This window comes from Natrix helvetica (genome assembly GCF_964273705.1).
Source record: "Natrix helvetica genome assembly, chromosome: 10".
In the NCBI taxonomy this organism is placed as follows: Eukaryota; Metazoa; Chordata; class Lepidosauria; order Squamata; family Natricidae; genus Natrix; species Natrix helvetica.
In genome coordinates this window covers 6,411,783-6,428,436 of record NC_138561.1, presented here as the reverse complement: position 1 = coordinate 6,428,436, position 16,654 = coordinate 6,411,783, and the positions used below count along the sequence as shown (strand labels likewise).

Here is a 16,654-nt window from a genome sequence, read left to right as displayed (position 1 = left end):
AAGCAACTTAGAACTGAGGAGAAATTTCCTGGCAGTTAGAACAATTAATCAGTGGAACAGCTTGCCTCCAGAAGTTGTGAATGCCCCAACACTGGAAGTTTTTAAGAAGATGTTGGATAGCCATTTGTCTGAAACGGTATAGGGTTTCCTGCCTAGGCAGGGGGTTGGACTAGAAGACCTCTAAGGTCCCTTCCAACTCTACTATTGTATTGTATTGTAAAGTCAACGGGCAATCCAGCTTCACCCATGTTACAAACTGAACAATGGCAGCAATTCGCTTAAAAACCGTGGCAAGGGAAGTGGTAAAACGGGGGCAGAGCTCACTGAACAAACGTTTCACTTAGCCGAGAGAAACTCCAGGCTCGATTGAGGTCCCTTTTTGCAATGCTGTTGTAACTTTGAATAGTCACCGTTGTAAGTCGAGGACCACCGGTACACAGCTCCACACATGATTGAACTACATTTTTTTAAAAAATGAATATATAAAGAACAGTTTCTCCTTTTCGGAAGAGGGGTGGGTGGGGTGGAGATGCCAACAGAGTCAAAGTTAGGCATTTACTGAATTATTATTATTATTGTTGTCATTTTTTTGAATTATTATTATCGTTTTTTGCCGTCACTCTGATAGGATGGCGGGGAGCAAATGAACAGGCCCATACCCCTGGGTATGTTTAGCTTAAGAGAAAGAAGGACTAGGGGAGACATGATAGCATTGTTCCAATATCTCAGAGGTTGCCATAAAGAAGAGGGAGTCAAACTATTCTCCAAGGCACCTGAGGGTAGAACAGGAAGCAATGGGTGGAAACTAATCAAGGAGAGAGGCAACTTAGAACTGAGGAGAAACTTCCTGACAGTTAGAACAATTAATCAGTGGAACAGAAGTTGCCTCCAGAAGTTGTGAAAGCCCCAACACTGGAAGTCTTTAAGAAGATGTTGGATAGCTATTTGTCTGAAACGGTATAGGGTTTCCTGCCTAGGCAGGGGGTTGGACTAGAAGACCTCCAAGGTCCCTTCCAACTCTACTATTGTATTGTATTGTATTATTGTATCGAGGAGCGAAGAAGGCTCATGTGCAGGGATGGCATTGACTTACCTTCCCTACCGATTCACAAGTGTGAGCGCAGGCGAACGCACTTCACTGGCACGAGACCCGTCAGACAGCATAGAGCTACCTGCCCCAGCCCACCTGTGATTTCCATTACCGGTTCGGGCCAACTGGCCCGGAAAAAAAACAAAACAGGTATCTATCCAGAGAGCAGGGGGCACAGTGGCTCAGTGGCTAAGACACTGAGCTTGTCGATCAGAAAGGTCGGCTGTTCGGCAGTTCGAATCCCTTGCACCGCGTAACAAGAGTGAGCTCCCGTTACTTGTCCCAGCTTTGCTTGAAGCTTCCTTCCAAATGCTCTTTTGAAGCTTTGCAGAGCTCTGGTAACTGAGGCTAATTGATGTAGCCCTGTCATTAATGATTGCTCCAAGGGAGCCGAAACAAAAGAAAATGAATGGAAGGTTTTAAAATTAGCACTTCATGGGTTCCTGCTGCATCAATCCATGCAACCAGACAAAGGGAAGGAAGCAGGAAGCACACAGATTTCATTAAGGCTTCTTTGACATAAATCTCAAGGGGACGCGGTGGCTCAGTGGCTATGACGATGAGCTTGTCGATCAGAAAGTTTGGCAGTTTGGCGGCTGGAATCCCTAATGCTGCATAATGGAGTGAGCTCTCGTTACTTGTCCCAGCTTCCGCCAACCTAGCAGTTCGAAAGCGTGTAAAAAATGCGAGTAGAAAAAAAACAGGAACCACCCTTGGTGGGAAGGGAACAGCGTTTTGTGTGCCTTCGGCATTTAGTCATGCTGGCCACATGATCGCGGAGACGTCTTCGGACAGCGCTGGCTCTTCGGCTTTGAAACGGAGATGAGCCTCGCCCCCTAGAGTCGGGAACGATTAGCACATATGTGAGTAGGGAATCTTTACCTTTACTATCCAGAGAGCAAAGCCTTTAAAATCTCCTGGTCTACAACACTCTGGTCACCAGAGTGCAATTTTCCCATTACAGCAAGATTTATGGGCTTTTTAAGAGCAATTGCTGCAATTGTCTTTCAATCCGCAACGGATAGATGGTTTCTTCAAGCAAAACATTTCCCTTTATTTTCATTTGCTGTGGATGCATTTCCTCTTTAGCAATAGACAACAGGCCACTCTTAACAGGATTTAGAAAAAGGCAACGCCATCCAGAATAACTGGGTTTAAATTTTAGCGTCACAGGGCAGGAACGATCATCTCTGCATTGTTTCGAAGGGGCTTTAAAGTCTTCGGCATTCTTCTTTATGTGCATAAATGCTAATTCGACCATATGCAGCCAGCTAGCGTAGTAAGAGCGGCTTCCCCTGATTACATTTTTCATCTAATTTTATCTGTACTCTTGTAAGATGCATGCAAATAAAATGAGCCGTGCGAGGCAGGCGTTCCTTATGTATTTGCCTGCTCGGCTTCCGAATCTTTAGAAAATCGAACAAAAATAAAAAACTGAAACCCAGAGCTACCGAGAGATTGAAATGTTTTGCTGGATGGGCATCCTGAAAAGGTCATTTCTCGAAAAGGTCAGCGAGGTCTGATGAGAGGGGAAGAATCTGAAGCGTCCTTGGAAAAGAAATGCCCGATTTTGACGTGATGGTATTTCTCTTTCGGGTTGATTAAAATGCAGATGAGTTGCTTGCCTCCCTAATGGCATCTGAAAACGTTCTGAAGGGGCCATAGACAATCATCCAGGAAATAAATGGACCCTCAGTTAGAATTAGACAATATATATGCTTTTTATGTCCAATTTTTCAAAGGAAAAAAAAATATGTTAGTTACTAGTTGTCTGCTGATATGCACTGTCGACTCCCATCTGCAGAATAAGTGATATAATTCCTACGAAAATCTTTTAAACCAAGATTTACAATTGCGAAGAGAAATGTGAAGTCAGGTTGGACTTCAAATTTGATTAGGATCCTTTTCTTTCTTTCTATCTATCTATCTATCTATCTATCTATCTATCTATCTATCTATCTATCTATCTATCTATCTATGGTACCCACCTACCTATCATCTATCAACCATTTATCTGCCTGCCTGCCTGTCTTTCTATGTCTGTGTGTCTGTCTATCCATCATATTTCTATTATCTCTCTCATCTATTTATCTATCTATCTATCTATCTATCTATCTATCTATCTATCTATCTATCTATCCTATCTATCCTATCTATCTATATCTATTCATTCATGCATTCATCCATCCATCACCTTAAATAGATAGATCTATCACCATTAACATCTATCATCGATCTTTCTCTTCTTCCTTCTATCACCTATCTATCATAACTATCATCTATCTATTTATCTATCTATCTATCTATCTATCTATCTATCTATCATCTATCTATCTATCTATCTATCTATCTATCTCTATCATCTTAAATAGATAGATCTATCACCATTATCATCTATCATCGATCTTTCTTTTCTTCCTTCTGTCACCTATCATAACTATCATCTATCTATCTATCTATCTATCTATCTATCTATCTATCTATCTATCTATCTCTATCACCTTAAATAGATAGATCTATCACCATTATCATCTATCATCCATCTCTCTCTCTCTCTTCTTAAATAGATAGATCTATCACCATTATCATCTAATATCCATATCCATTCATCCATCCATCCGTCCGTCCGTCCATCCATCTATCTATCATCTATCTATCATCTTTCTATCATCTATCTATCATCTATCTATCTATCTATCATCTATCTATCTATCTATCTATCTATCTATCTATCTATCTATCTATCATCTATCTATCTATCTATCTATCTATCATCTATCCTCTTCCTTCTATCACCTATCTATCACTATCATCCATCCATCCATCTAATTCATATGCCACTCATTTTGCCAACAGGTGGCTCCAGTCAGCTTACAAGGTAAAAGCCCCAATGCAGGGCATTAAAATATTAAAGCAATGGATATTAACATTAAAATGAACTAAGATGGCGAAGGAAGGAAGCAAAATACAAATAAGATGGAGGTAGAATTTTCTTCCCGTCCACCAGCACCTCCAGTATGGAACGGCTCCATCGGGACCCCAGGTCAATGGGCAGAGTCAGGTTTGAAGGCCTTCCTGGAAAGGGTCGTTTTCTTTAATAGCATCGCCAGATTCTCGAGTTTAAAAAAACACCAACAACTTGCTTCCTCCGCTGTTACGGCGTGGAAAATCAGTCTGAGCAAACTATCCATGGAGTTTTTAGGATGTCAGTTGCACCACTGGAAATGCAGGCCTTGCTTGTGAGATAAAGATCTAAGCTGATCCAAAAACGAGACCTGTTTGCATCTCGGGGGGCATCCACCATTTAAGCACCTCCAGGATATTACAGTTGAGTTTGGAACTGGCAACTTGTTACATCTGCAAGATAACAACTGGATTACAAACTTCGCCTACTGTTGTGGCCCGCCAGCGGACGTGGCAGCAGAGTGAGACAGTGAGGAGATTGGGGAGAAACATGGGCCAGTCCTGGAGGCTGGGGAAGGCTCGGATGATGGCTCTGCGTCAGAGGCAGAGGGGGGGGCGAGGCCGTCTGGCAGTGATCATGTCCCTACGGAGCTAGACAGCAGTGAGGCAGAGGAACAGCTGGAGCCTGTTCCCAGTGTGCGCATGCGCAGAGCAGCCAGAAGAAAAGAACAGCTCAGAAATCAGGATCGACTTGGGAGTAAAGTCACAGGTGGAAGGTGATTGGGGCCATCTCATAGGAAATAAAAGAGGAGCGAAAGGGGAGTGGGCTTTTGCAGGAAACAATTCCTTCGTTCGATTCATTTCAGGAGTGTGAAGATCTGTCCGTGAATCTCAGAGAACTCTGTGCCCAGTCTTTCCTTGCACAGCACCATATTTGGAAAATATTTACATGGCAGCTTTCCAAGCTAGATAAGGTCTGTGGTCATAAATTCACCTTTGAAAGACTGTTTGCCAGGCCTTTGCTGAATGTGAAGGAGAGGAATTCACATTCGTTTAATAAAAGGAATTTTGTCAGGACGAGGACTCTGCTTCATGCTTTTTGGGGAAGCCTGGGTCACAACACCTACAGTCCCCTACTCCTTTTAATATTCGAACCGCCTGAGCCACGAGAGGGGCAGAAGCTGTGTAGGAGGTTGTTTTAAAGGGAAGGGAAGGGCATGGTGGAACAACAGCGGCCTCGATCTCAGTGCGCAGAGCCAACCCGTTGTTTGACATAGCAGCATTTTCCAAAGCAGGGCAGCGTAGCAGTGGGCGAAACAGAAAGCATGTTCGCTGATCCTTGCAAGGGATCTCTATAACTGCAATTCAAGGACGGCATCAAAAAAAATAATTATCCCCGATTCACGCAAGACATGAAGCTGTATAAACTGCTGAAAGTGAAGCCAGTGGGCAGGTGTCATCGTGGCTTGACGTTGCTCTAAAGCAGGGGTGTCAAACTCAAGGCCCAGGAGCTGGATCCGGCCCACGGGGTATTTAGATCTGGCCCACGGGGACCACTCTGGAAACAGCAAAGGACGGGCGAAAAATGATATGAGCCGCTGTGGCGCAGTGGTCAGAGTGCAGTACTGCAGGATATTTCTGCTGCCTGCCGGCTGCCTGCAATTTGACAGTTCAAATCTCACCAGTTTCAAACTTAGTGACTTTTTGAAGTTGCAATGTCATAGAAAAAAAAGTGACTTACAACTCTCCTACTCTTACAATCAATAGCTGTGGTGGCGCAGTGGTTAGAATGCAGTATTGCAGGCTAATTCTGCTGGCTGTCAGCAGTTCGATCCTGACTGTCTCAATTTTGACTCAGCCTTCCGTCCTTCCGAGGTGGGTAAAATGAGGACCCAGATTGTTGGGGGCAAGAGGCTGACTCTGTAAACCGCTTAGACAGGGCTGTAAAGCAGTATATAAGTCTAAGTGCTATTGCTATCCCAAGAATCCTCAAAGGCTGGATCACATCAAGCCATGCTTTGAAGTTACCCCTTGCCAGCTTATAATGGTTCCGTGTAGGTAGTCCTCGACTTACAACCATTCGTTTAGTGACTGTTCGAAGTTCCAACTGCATTGTAAAAAGGGACAGATGATTTTTTCCCCATTTACGACTGTTACAGCGTGGTTACCTGGTCATAATCCAGGTGCTTGGCAACTGGCGTGATTTAGGAGAGTTGCTAAATCATGACCCGGGTGGGTCATGTGATTATCATCTGTGTAATTTTTCCAGCTGGCTTCCGACAAACAAAGCCAGATTAACAGAACAGAATAACAGAGTTGGAAGGGACCTTGGAGGTCTCCTAATGCCCCCCCCCCCTGCTCAGGGTGGAAGCCCTATACCAGGGGTGTCCAAACTTGGGAACTTTAAGACTTGTGGACTTCAACTCCCAGAATTCCCCAGCCAGCCATGCTGGGACTGATCTTAAATAGGAGGAGAAACATTTGTGAGAATGGGGAACAAATCCCTCTGGGCTTACATAGTTTGCTGACTATGGAGGGGCAGGAGCCATGAGGAAGAAAATTGTGCCTCCCACATGCCTTCTAGCAGACCTGAGGTGCTTCTCTCTCCCTCCCTCCCTCCCTCCCTCCCTCCCTCCCTCTCTCTCTCTCCCTCCCTCTCCCTCTCCCTCTCGTGCTTAGTAAGCAGCGGCTCAGTGGCTAAGACGCTGAGCTTGTCGATCAGAAAGGTCGGCAATTTGCCAGTTCAAATCCCTAGCGCCACGTAACGGAATGAGGTCCCGTTACTTCTCCCAGCTTCCGCCAACCTAGCAGTCCGAAAGCATGTAAAAAAATGCAACTAGAAAAATAGGGACCATCTTTGGTGGGAAGGGAACCACGTTTTGTGCGCCTTTGGTGTTGAGTCATGCTGGCCACATGACCACGGAGACGTCTGGCTCTTCGGCTTTGAACCGGAGATGAGCACCGCCCCCTGGAGTCGGGAACGACTAGCACAGATGTGCGAGGGGAACCTTTCCCTTTAAACAACGTATTATCTGAGTCAATTTACAAACATACAGCAATAGCAGAAGTAATATTCTTTACTTACATATAATGATATTCTTCCAGTTTCTAATTTCTGCCTTTATTATCTAATCATTGGTAAAACAAGTCCCAAGTGAAAAAGTGTTCTTTGCCCTTTGTTTTTAGTGTTAGCCTATCCATTTCTGCCCAGTCTAATATTTTTCTAATTATATTTTCCTCCGCAGGGGTTTCCTCATTTTTCCAATATTGTGCAAATGCCACTGCCATCAAAACAGGCAATATTAAATATACTTTATCATATTCCTTTATCATATTTTTTTCTGGCAGTATAGCTAACAAAAAAAATTTACTCTGCCAAAACTGCCGTTTTTGTTTTAAACGGTTCTTATAAAACTAGAGGGAAGGAAATACTTGGATGAATTAAAGGCAATAGTTTTGAAATATCGGAGGTATGCCTCATTGTGATTTTGCCTTGCAGCATTTACAAAGGACCCAGCCATTCCTAAACCCCTTATAAACGGTCCACGTCTCCCTATTTGCTCTAACCCGAACCACAAAATCATCCATTAAGGAAGAAAAAAGGAAAGAAAGCAAGGGAAGAAACAGAGCCTAGAGTCCTAGACGATACACTATTAAATGAGAAAGAGGGGGAAGAGGGGGGAAATAGATAAGAAAGTACTAAATATACAAGCATATATTCAAGAGAGAGATATAAAGGGGGTGGGAAACATAGTTAGGATAGATTAGCAAAGGAAGGGAATAAGGAATGATACTAAAATATATTTGGGTTTGTGGAAATACAATCCCAAGAAAACATAAACTGAGATTTGAAAGAGACACGTTTAACAACAGAAAAAGAAAGGGAGAGAGGAAGAGAGAACGAGAGGAAGAGGAAGGAAGGAAGGAAGGAAGAAGTAAGGAGAGGAGGGTGGAAGGGAGAGAAAGAGAAGGAGAGAGGGTAGGAAGGGGAAGAGTAAGGGAGAGGTAAGGGAAGAAGGAAGGGGAAGGAGAAGAGGAAGAAATAAAGTAGAGAAGGGAGGGAGGGATAAAAGAAAGGGAGAATAAGGTGGTGTTACAACAGGAGGAAGGGACGACAAATAAAGCAATCCAAATTGTATATTATAACCTATTAAATGGAATAACAAATGTATAAGGAAGTAAATAAGAATAACAATTATGTGAATGTATACTTACAATGGTATATAAGAGAATAAAAAATTTAAAAAAAACTTTTTAAAAAAAGGAAGAAAAGGGAGGAAGAAGGCTTCACTTTTTCAGAAAGCGTGAGCAAGACCTCTGCAGCTAAGGCACCGCACAAGGAATGACTCCCGCGTTGGGTGGGTGATGGGTAGGGACCTCCCACTTCCCCGCCCACCTATTCCCAGACGCTCAGCCTCTCCTTACCTTGGAATGGTCAGACAGTAGGGAGACATACATGACAAAAGGACGTTGGACCACTACGATGGCTCTCTTAGGTATAAAATTGGTCTTCGACTTACAACCACAATCGGGAGCAGAATTTTCATCGTTATGTAAAAGCAGGCTGTTCACTGAGCCGCGGACAATTTTACGATCATTTTAAGCAAATCACTGCAATTAAGTGAGTCGGGCCGTCATTAAGCAAATCCGATTTTCTCCCCGGCCCACTTGGCTTTTTGCAAGCGGAAATGGTGATCGCATGACCCTGGAATGATGCAACCAACTGTGCCTACTGCTCAAGCCAGCTGCTCAAGCGTCCGGAATTTCGATCGTGTAACCGTGAGGATGCTGCACTAGTCGTATGTGCGAGGACAGCAATAGCACTTAGACTTATATACCACTTCGTAGTGCTTTCCAGCCCTTTCTAAGCGGTTTAGCCTCTTGCCCCCAATAATCTGGGTCCTCATTTTACCCACCTCGGAAGGATGAAAGGCTGAGCCAAACTTGAGACGGTCAGGATCGAACTGCTGACAGTCGGCAGAATTAGCCTGCACTACTGCATTCTAACCACCACAGCTATTGATTGTAAGAGTAGGAGGGTTGTAAGTCACTTTTTTCCATGACATCGCAACTTCAAAGAGTCCCCAAGGGAATGGTTGTAACCTATTAAGACTCCTCAGCTTAATCCTTGCTACTGTATAAGACAGTGATGTCAAAACCATGACAGGCACATCAAAAGTGACACATCGTCAAAATTTGGGTGGCACACCAGCATTTACTACCACCCAACAGTGACTGTACTCAAAAAACGTATCCTGTTCTCGTGCAATTTTCGGAGGCCATGTGTAAAAGAAGTGTGCTCTCCAGACCCTCCCAAAATTATTTCACGCATGTTTCATTTTTTGTCAATCATTTCACATTTCGTTATATTCTATGTAGCACCAGGCAGGACGGTGGGTTGTATTTTTATTTTTTCAAATAAACGAAGACATATGTTTTTTAAAAACTGTTTCTCTTTTGTTTGGGGTGGGGTGGGGTGGGCGGGGGCGCATGAGAAGACGCCAGCAGGATTGAGTTGGGCGTTTTCCTGAATTTTTTGACAAGCTGACCGCAAAAGGTTCTCCGTCAGTGATATATATATATAATAAGCTCAGAATTCGAGCAGTCTGTTTTCGGCCAAGAAGGGCTCGGACCGTTGAGAACAAGATGACCGGCCAGCCCAAATTGGTTAGGCAGTCGAGTGCATCATTTCACGGGACATTTCGCTGCAGGAAAGGTGTAGTGAAAGGAGGAAGGGGGCACTAAATGGTCAGCACTGTCACCGGGTGACATTCTTGGATGGCGCCTGAAGCCATTTTGTTTCTTTTATTTTATTCACTGATTTTATCTAAGCTGCCCTCGGGGGCTTTTTTGAGGGGGGGGGAAGGGGAGGGATGGTAGGATCAGAATGCTTAAAACAGATTTGTTTTATTGGCTAATTAAACTCCCTGCTCTCACTTAGGCAAAATTGATAACATTATTCAGTCTCCGATCGTCTCCGCCTCCTCGCAATTTTGTTCAGGCGGCATTCCCACCGATTTTGATAAATAAAACCAATAAATTAATGTTTGCAGTGCGCAAGTGGGGCATACAAATGCCTGCTAAGGATTTGTTTAGAAGCCCTTTGTTTTACTCTACTCCAGGTGTTTAGTTCTGCATTGATACTCTGCTAAAAGGAAGAGTAAGGTTATTTATTTGTTCGGTTTCTTTGTGAATTTGGGTGCCAGACGTTACTGCTCACATCTCAATTTTCTCCCACAAAAAATAGCCTTATGAGGAAGGCAGAAGCTCTGGGATGAGACATTATAATTCTAAACGAAAGGAATGGTATTCCAAAGAAGGAGCTGTGTAAATATTTTAAAAGGCAAAACATAAATATATTTCTACTTTTCTCAGTGCTTGAGAAAAATAGTGATTACTACAGTAAGCACTTCAAAACTTCATTTATGTTTGCTGCTTGAAATACAAAAAAGGAAAGGTAAAGAATTTGTCTGCTACAGAATAACAAAATAACAGAATTGGAAGGGACCTTGGAGGTCTTCTAGTCCAACCCTCTGCTCAAGCAGGAGAACCTATACCATTTCAGACAAATAGATGTCTGTCTCTTTTTAAAAGCCTCCAGTGATGGACAATCCACAATTGGGCTGGAGGTTTGGAGTCCCATTCTTAAATTTTAATTCATGGCCCAGATCTGAACTTGGGATTAATATGAAGCTAAATTCAGGGTAAATCCACATAAGACAATATTACCAGAACAAAGTAAGTTATTAACCAAAATTCCATTGCTGCTTTCCAGCTGGTTCAGAAATTTCTGAACCATTCTGAAATTTCTCAGAAATAAGCTGTTCTGAGCTGAGATATTAAATGTTTTTAGCACTAGCTTCATCCAGTGAGGATAAACGCAGAAATCTGAGTTTTAAAGGTAGTGAAATGTCTCATAACCCTGTAACCCATGCTGTGTATACAGAAAAATGCAAAGTGATAACAAACAACGCTTCATATTTTCTGGACTAGCCATCCTGGCATTCATATTATACTTTCCACCAAATACATGTTTTATGAATGGCCACAAAATTTCATCCTTGGGCAAATGCCCAGGCGTAATTAGCACTTCCTCGGATTTCTCCAGCCAAACAATAATAGTGATAGAAGTGATAACCATTTGATTTATAAGGCTGCTAATCAAAATTAATTCAAGGCAATCCGACCAATTCCCATCGTGTTAATCAATGCACTTTCCCAGAACTGGGAAATGCCAGAACTAGACTAAATAATTTTAGTCTAGTCCCAGGAATCATTCCTCACCGACAGGATTTAAAAGTTTTCTCTTATTTTATTTATTTGTTAAAAGGGATTCTTTCGGAATCTGGAGCCAAAGTGATCCGAACTAATCAGAGCATCTTTCTCTAAATGAGCAGGGGGGAACGCCCTAAATCAGCTCAAGTCGTTTCGTGATGCCATTTTATGGCGTTGTGCTGCCATTTTAGTAGTACAGTTACCCAGGTGCCTTTGGGGAGGGTATGGGGGGAGAGAGAGAGAAAAGAAAGAAAAATATCATCTCCTTTTGCACGCTTCTCCAGTTTATTTCGTTCCTACTGGTTATGTTGAGTTCTGCACTTGAAGTTTGCAGGGCACAAAGTCAACGACGGATTGACAAGGACCCCGCCTTAATTCTCCGCAGTCGAGATAGTTTACAGACATTTGGAAATGCCCCTTTACGCAGGTATGTGGAAAGTGGAAGGACCACTCTCCCCCCCCCACTGCCCCACCCTAGACCACCATAAAAGCAGGTCGTCTTTCTTGAAGAAGGAAGAAAAAGGAAAAATATGGACTTGCTTTCTCTCGTTCCTTGCTTCCAATCTGGAAGAAACAGTTATCAAATTTTTACTAGGGGCCTTTGTTTCTTTGTTCCACCGTCTAGATGCCAACAAGTTAGCTATTTCAGGAAATCTTGGGTGCCCTTCGGTGAGATGCCAACGGATCAAACCGTGACTTTGCCGTACCCTTGTGGTAGGTTTGACCCGAGTGGTAGGCACACCCTACTATTTCGTTTTATTTTATTTGGAAGCCCACCCACCCAAGCCATTAACCCTGCAGCCAGACCCTCCACTCAATTTCTGAGATTTAAAAGGCAATGGACGCCTCTTCGTTCTCTGCCATGGTCACTCCCACTTTTATTTTATTTTTAAGACCGAGCTCTTGGGGTGTTCTCTCTGTAAGGAAGACTTTGGCACTTTTTATTAAAATAAAAAGTACAAATCACTTCTAAAGGCTGATTTTGATAGCACAGGCGTGTTCTTGCACCTGGGCAGGGTTCAGAACTTTTCATCACCCCCATCCTCTTAAACATATCGCACGTAGGTGCTTCATACTCATTTTTTCCCCCCCTTGTCCATCCTACCCACTCGCTCACCAAGAGATGCTTGGATGCCCTTAAAGCTTCAAAGCTTATGGCTGTTTTAAATAGGATGCTTCGTTTTCCCTCGGAGCCCAGAGTAACCTGTTTGCAGTGGAAGCATTCCAGATTTTTATGAAACGGAAGATTGGCATGGTGTGTCGTTCCCCCCCCCCCCCCGCTGCAAACACCCCCCCCTCGTCAAATCACCAGCACCATGTACATCTCAAGTGCTCAGCAACTGCACACTGACTGGGCAACGCCTCTGATTCGGTGAAACCTCCTTTGACAGCAGCTAACATCGAAATAGGAAAACTAAGTTAAATTTTTAAAAATGGCAAAATCCAGGACCCGGATAGACTCACACTGTAGCACTTTTGACAATCCTCATTTGTGGAAGTGTTCTTTTGGAAAAAGGTAGCAAGGGACGGGAGGGGATTCTTGCAATCCTCAAACTTTTGAGGCTGTAAAGAATTATTTGAATAAGCTACTACGATGGGTGCAAATAAAGGCATAACAAAGAGGCAGCCAGAACAAAAGCATTAATTACACTGGTTAAGATTGTAGTATGTAAGAATATATATATGTATATGTATATGTACATGCACATGCATATGCATGTATGTATAATATATATAGGTTCAAATCCCAGTAAGAGTATGGCTAGCTGATGAGAGCTAAATAGCTTGAAATAGATGTATACTAGTCTCCCTTTATTTATTTATCAGCACAAATAGAACACACACACACACACATATATGTATATGTATTTGTGTTATATATATATATAATATGTCTTTTAAGCCATCTGAAGCGATGCAGTGAAGCTATCTCTGAAAAGTCTGAATTCAAACGATTCTAGATTATTGAAAGAATACTGCTGAAAATTAATCGTTCGTCTGTTAGACTGACTGGAGTAGCTTGTAAAATAAATATTGCTTCCATTAAGCCGGGAAATCACTCTTGACTAAAAAAAAAAAAAAGTTTTTTAAAAGAAGGTGGTCAGTTTAGATTTTCCTTTCAACCAAAACCAATAATACTAATTCTAAAACTACAACATTTACGTTCACTGATGCTTCTTAAATACATTGGTGTTGTTTTTTTTCCCCAGAAACATAAATTGCTACAGGTACAGAGAAATTTAATATACCCTAGCACTGTTTAAAATGCTCTGCAAACGTTTCAATTACCAGTAATTCCCACATTTTAACCATTCCTGTTTTAGAAAGATTTGTACCAGCAAACCAAGATAGAGAAGATGATGTACATCTATTAAATACTCAAAGCTTTAAGGAAAGAAATGCAATTTCTATGATGAAATAGCAGATTTAAAGTTTTTCCACTTAAGATCAATGTGGAAAAAGCTTATGAAAGACAAAAGGTTTCCATTTTTCTCCCTTAAGTGTATGCATCTCCACACCCCTCTATGTATGTGCTTCTTAAACAAACGGGGAAAAAAAAACCCTTCCTCCATAATGTGCAAAAGATACATCACAAAGAAATATGAACTGAAATAGGCGAACTACACACAAAATGACACTTGTGACCTTCAGTTAAGACTGTACAATAAGAAAGCGACTAGAAGTGAACCCAACAGAGAATAGGTGATTTTTCCCCCCCATCGTGTGTTTTCCTTACACGGTTTCCCACCCACATCAAACAAAGGAAAATAATTTGGGAAAACACAGCATAAAAACTGCAGGAACCATTGAGACGTCTCCCACGGAAAGGACAGTGGCAATGAGTCCTTCCATCTTCACATCTGCATTTCATTGTCTTCTCTCTTTGGTCAAACCGTGGAACTAACTGCTCTCTGAAGTGCCCTTTTCAAGCAGGCTAAATACACCTACACAACTGTTGGATGACACAGTACCTGTCTGTCAAACCAGCTGAGATAGGTAGATGATAGATAGATAGATAGATAGATAGATAGATAGATAGATAGATAGATAGATAGATAGATAGATAGATAGATAGATATTTTTTTCAGAAAAAGGAAAGGTGCTTTCGAAGGTGATAAAGCAAATATTCAAGTCTGCACATTTCCTATCTCTGGAGCATCATCTCCAAAGTGAGTCCTAAATCTGGTTTTTTTCTCTTATCATAAAATGGAAACACTTCCTTCGGTCCGGTTTATTCATCAGGTTAAAATACCTAGGTTATTACCTAGGTTCACTTGATCGAACAGCAGTCATAAACTTGGATATGTATGCATGTATGTATATGTATACATTTACATATACATACATATATCTGAGCATACATACATACATACACATACATACATATGTACATATATGATACATGATATATATATATCAAGCAGTCACAACACTTAGGTTTCTTGGCTTAAATTTTAAATGGCTCGGAAATTTACAGCTTAAAAGTACTGTTTTATCCCTTACATCCAATACTATTAAAGATCACTGAGCATCGCATCCATTTGTTTCCACAGTTTTCACTTAATAGAAGATAAGAAAAAAAAAAGGAGAATTGACTCTTCTCGGAATCCCAAGAACAATTCGAGAAGATCAGGTATGAACTTCATATTTTAAAATGAAAGACCTGGATCACATTTTCCAAGAAAACCTTTGAAAATCTAAAGCAAGATTACCTTAAAAAAAAAAAAAACAAGACACGATACATATTTGACCACAACTCACGTCGTAAACCCATTTTACACACAAACAAACAAAATGTCTTTTCTATACTTTTTAGCCAATAAAGCCAGCAAGTTATCACCTAGAAACCTGATACTTCTGACTGCTACTAGGATTTTTTTTTTTAAACCAAGTCCGGTGGGGGTCTTTTAAAAAGCAGACAACAGATGCCCCACCCTGCAGCTAATAAAAAAGGGAGAGAGAAAAATAACGAACGCAAAATAAAATAAAATAAATCACGATCGTTTAAATACATCATTGGCTATCCTCCTACATTAATTTCCCATTTCTTTCAAAACATTCTATAGTGGTTTCTTTGCAACTCGAATAAGGAAGATGCTGAGATGATAAGACTGAGTCTTTCTTAATATATATGTGTGTGTGTGTGTGCATATATATATATATATGTATGTATGTATGTATGTATGTATGTATGTATGTATGTATGTATTGTATTTGTGCTGATAAATAAATAAAGGGCATACCAGGGGTTGTAACACAAATACATATATATGTATATATGCATATATATATATATATATATATATATATATATATATATATATATGTATACACATACATACATTAGAGAAATAATTTCCTAATCTGAAGATTATTAGAGAATTGAAACAATAACCAACCTTTTAAGGGTCAGCCGCAGCTGCGATATTTTAAATGCCGGCTATCTGATTCTTTAGGCAGCTCCATTCCTCTGCTACGAATGCTCAGTTTTTCTTCTTAAGGGAGGGGAAGAAAAAAAAAACACCCTCTTCAGGCTCTGATATAGCTGAGACAGCAAAGAGGGCAGCAAAACAATAAGAAGGCAGCTGTTCTCAGATATGAACACCACTGGCCGGCCGGCAAGCATCTGTGGCATTTGCTCGGGGGCGTTGTAGACCAAGGACAGGACTGGTGAGAAACCAGTTATGGAATAGAGCGTCTATAGGTTAGAGAAGGATATTTTATTGTCAGCGGAATGTACCATGTAAGATTTAAGAGTGGGGAAGGGGGGGGGGAGGAAGGCAAGGAGATGGGAGGCAAGCAAAGGGAAAGATTTGGCTCACGTTCCTCCCAAGTACCCCCATCCCCCCCACCCCACCCCACCCCAGTCACTGCAATTACTCTGATGTGAATTTTTGATGACTTCCGACATCTTGCATGCTTAATAACCATTTCAGCTGTCATGTTTGGTTAATGTGGAAAATGGGTCTGCCGCACCGGAGGAGCAGGGCTGTGGCCACAGATTGCAACACCACTTTGGTGAAGCTATTCTCTTTTTTAACGGGGCGCCACGAGAATTTGCACAGCGCAGGAAAGCTGGAGTCGGAGGAGGAGGAGGAGGTAGCTCGGCATCAGAAACAAGCTGTCAGAGCACCTCTGCCATCTTAAACACATCGCAGGAGTCCCCGGCACAATGCATATACGTTCACCCCGAACGACGGCTGGGGTGCTGATTGGCACCTTTGTTCGTTAAAACAAGATGCCTGCGCTGTTCTTCTCGGTGGCGTGGATGCCATGTTGGTCAATGCGCGCTCAAACCTGCTGCCGAACAACGCCGAATAATAAATATGGTTTCCTTTTAACCGTATACAGACACACGCGCGCATGCCAGGCAGACATAAAGGA

The 16,654-nt window shown here is 42.0% G+C and overlaps 1 protein-coding gene across 2 annotated transcripts in view; it reads right to left on the bottom strand.

Annotated features, from left to right (window-relative positions):
- The window catches only part of NUP93 (nucleoporin 93), a 132,066-nt gene that overhangs the window by 53,209 nt on the left and 62,203 nt on the right, over positions 1 to 16,654 (bottom strand). The window contains exon 1 of one of the 2 annotated variants that reach the window (XM_081963336.1): positions 15,670 to 15,892. The exons of the other annotated variant lie outside the window; for it this stretch is intronic. The gene's annotated coding sequence lies outside the window, so the exon portion shown is untranslated. Of the gene's footprint in view, positions 1 to 15,669; positions 15,893 to 16,654 lie in introns of those variants that run through there. 2 annotated transcript variants of the gene reach the window in all.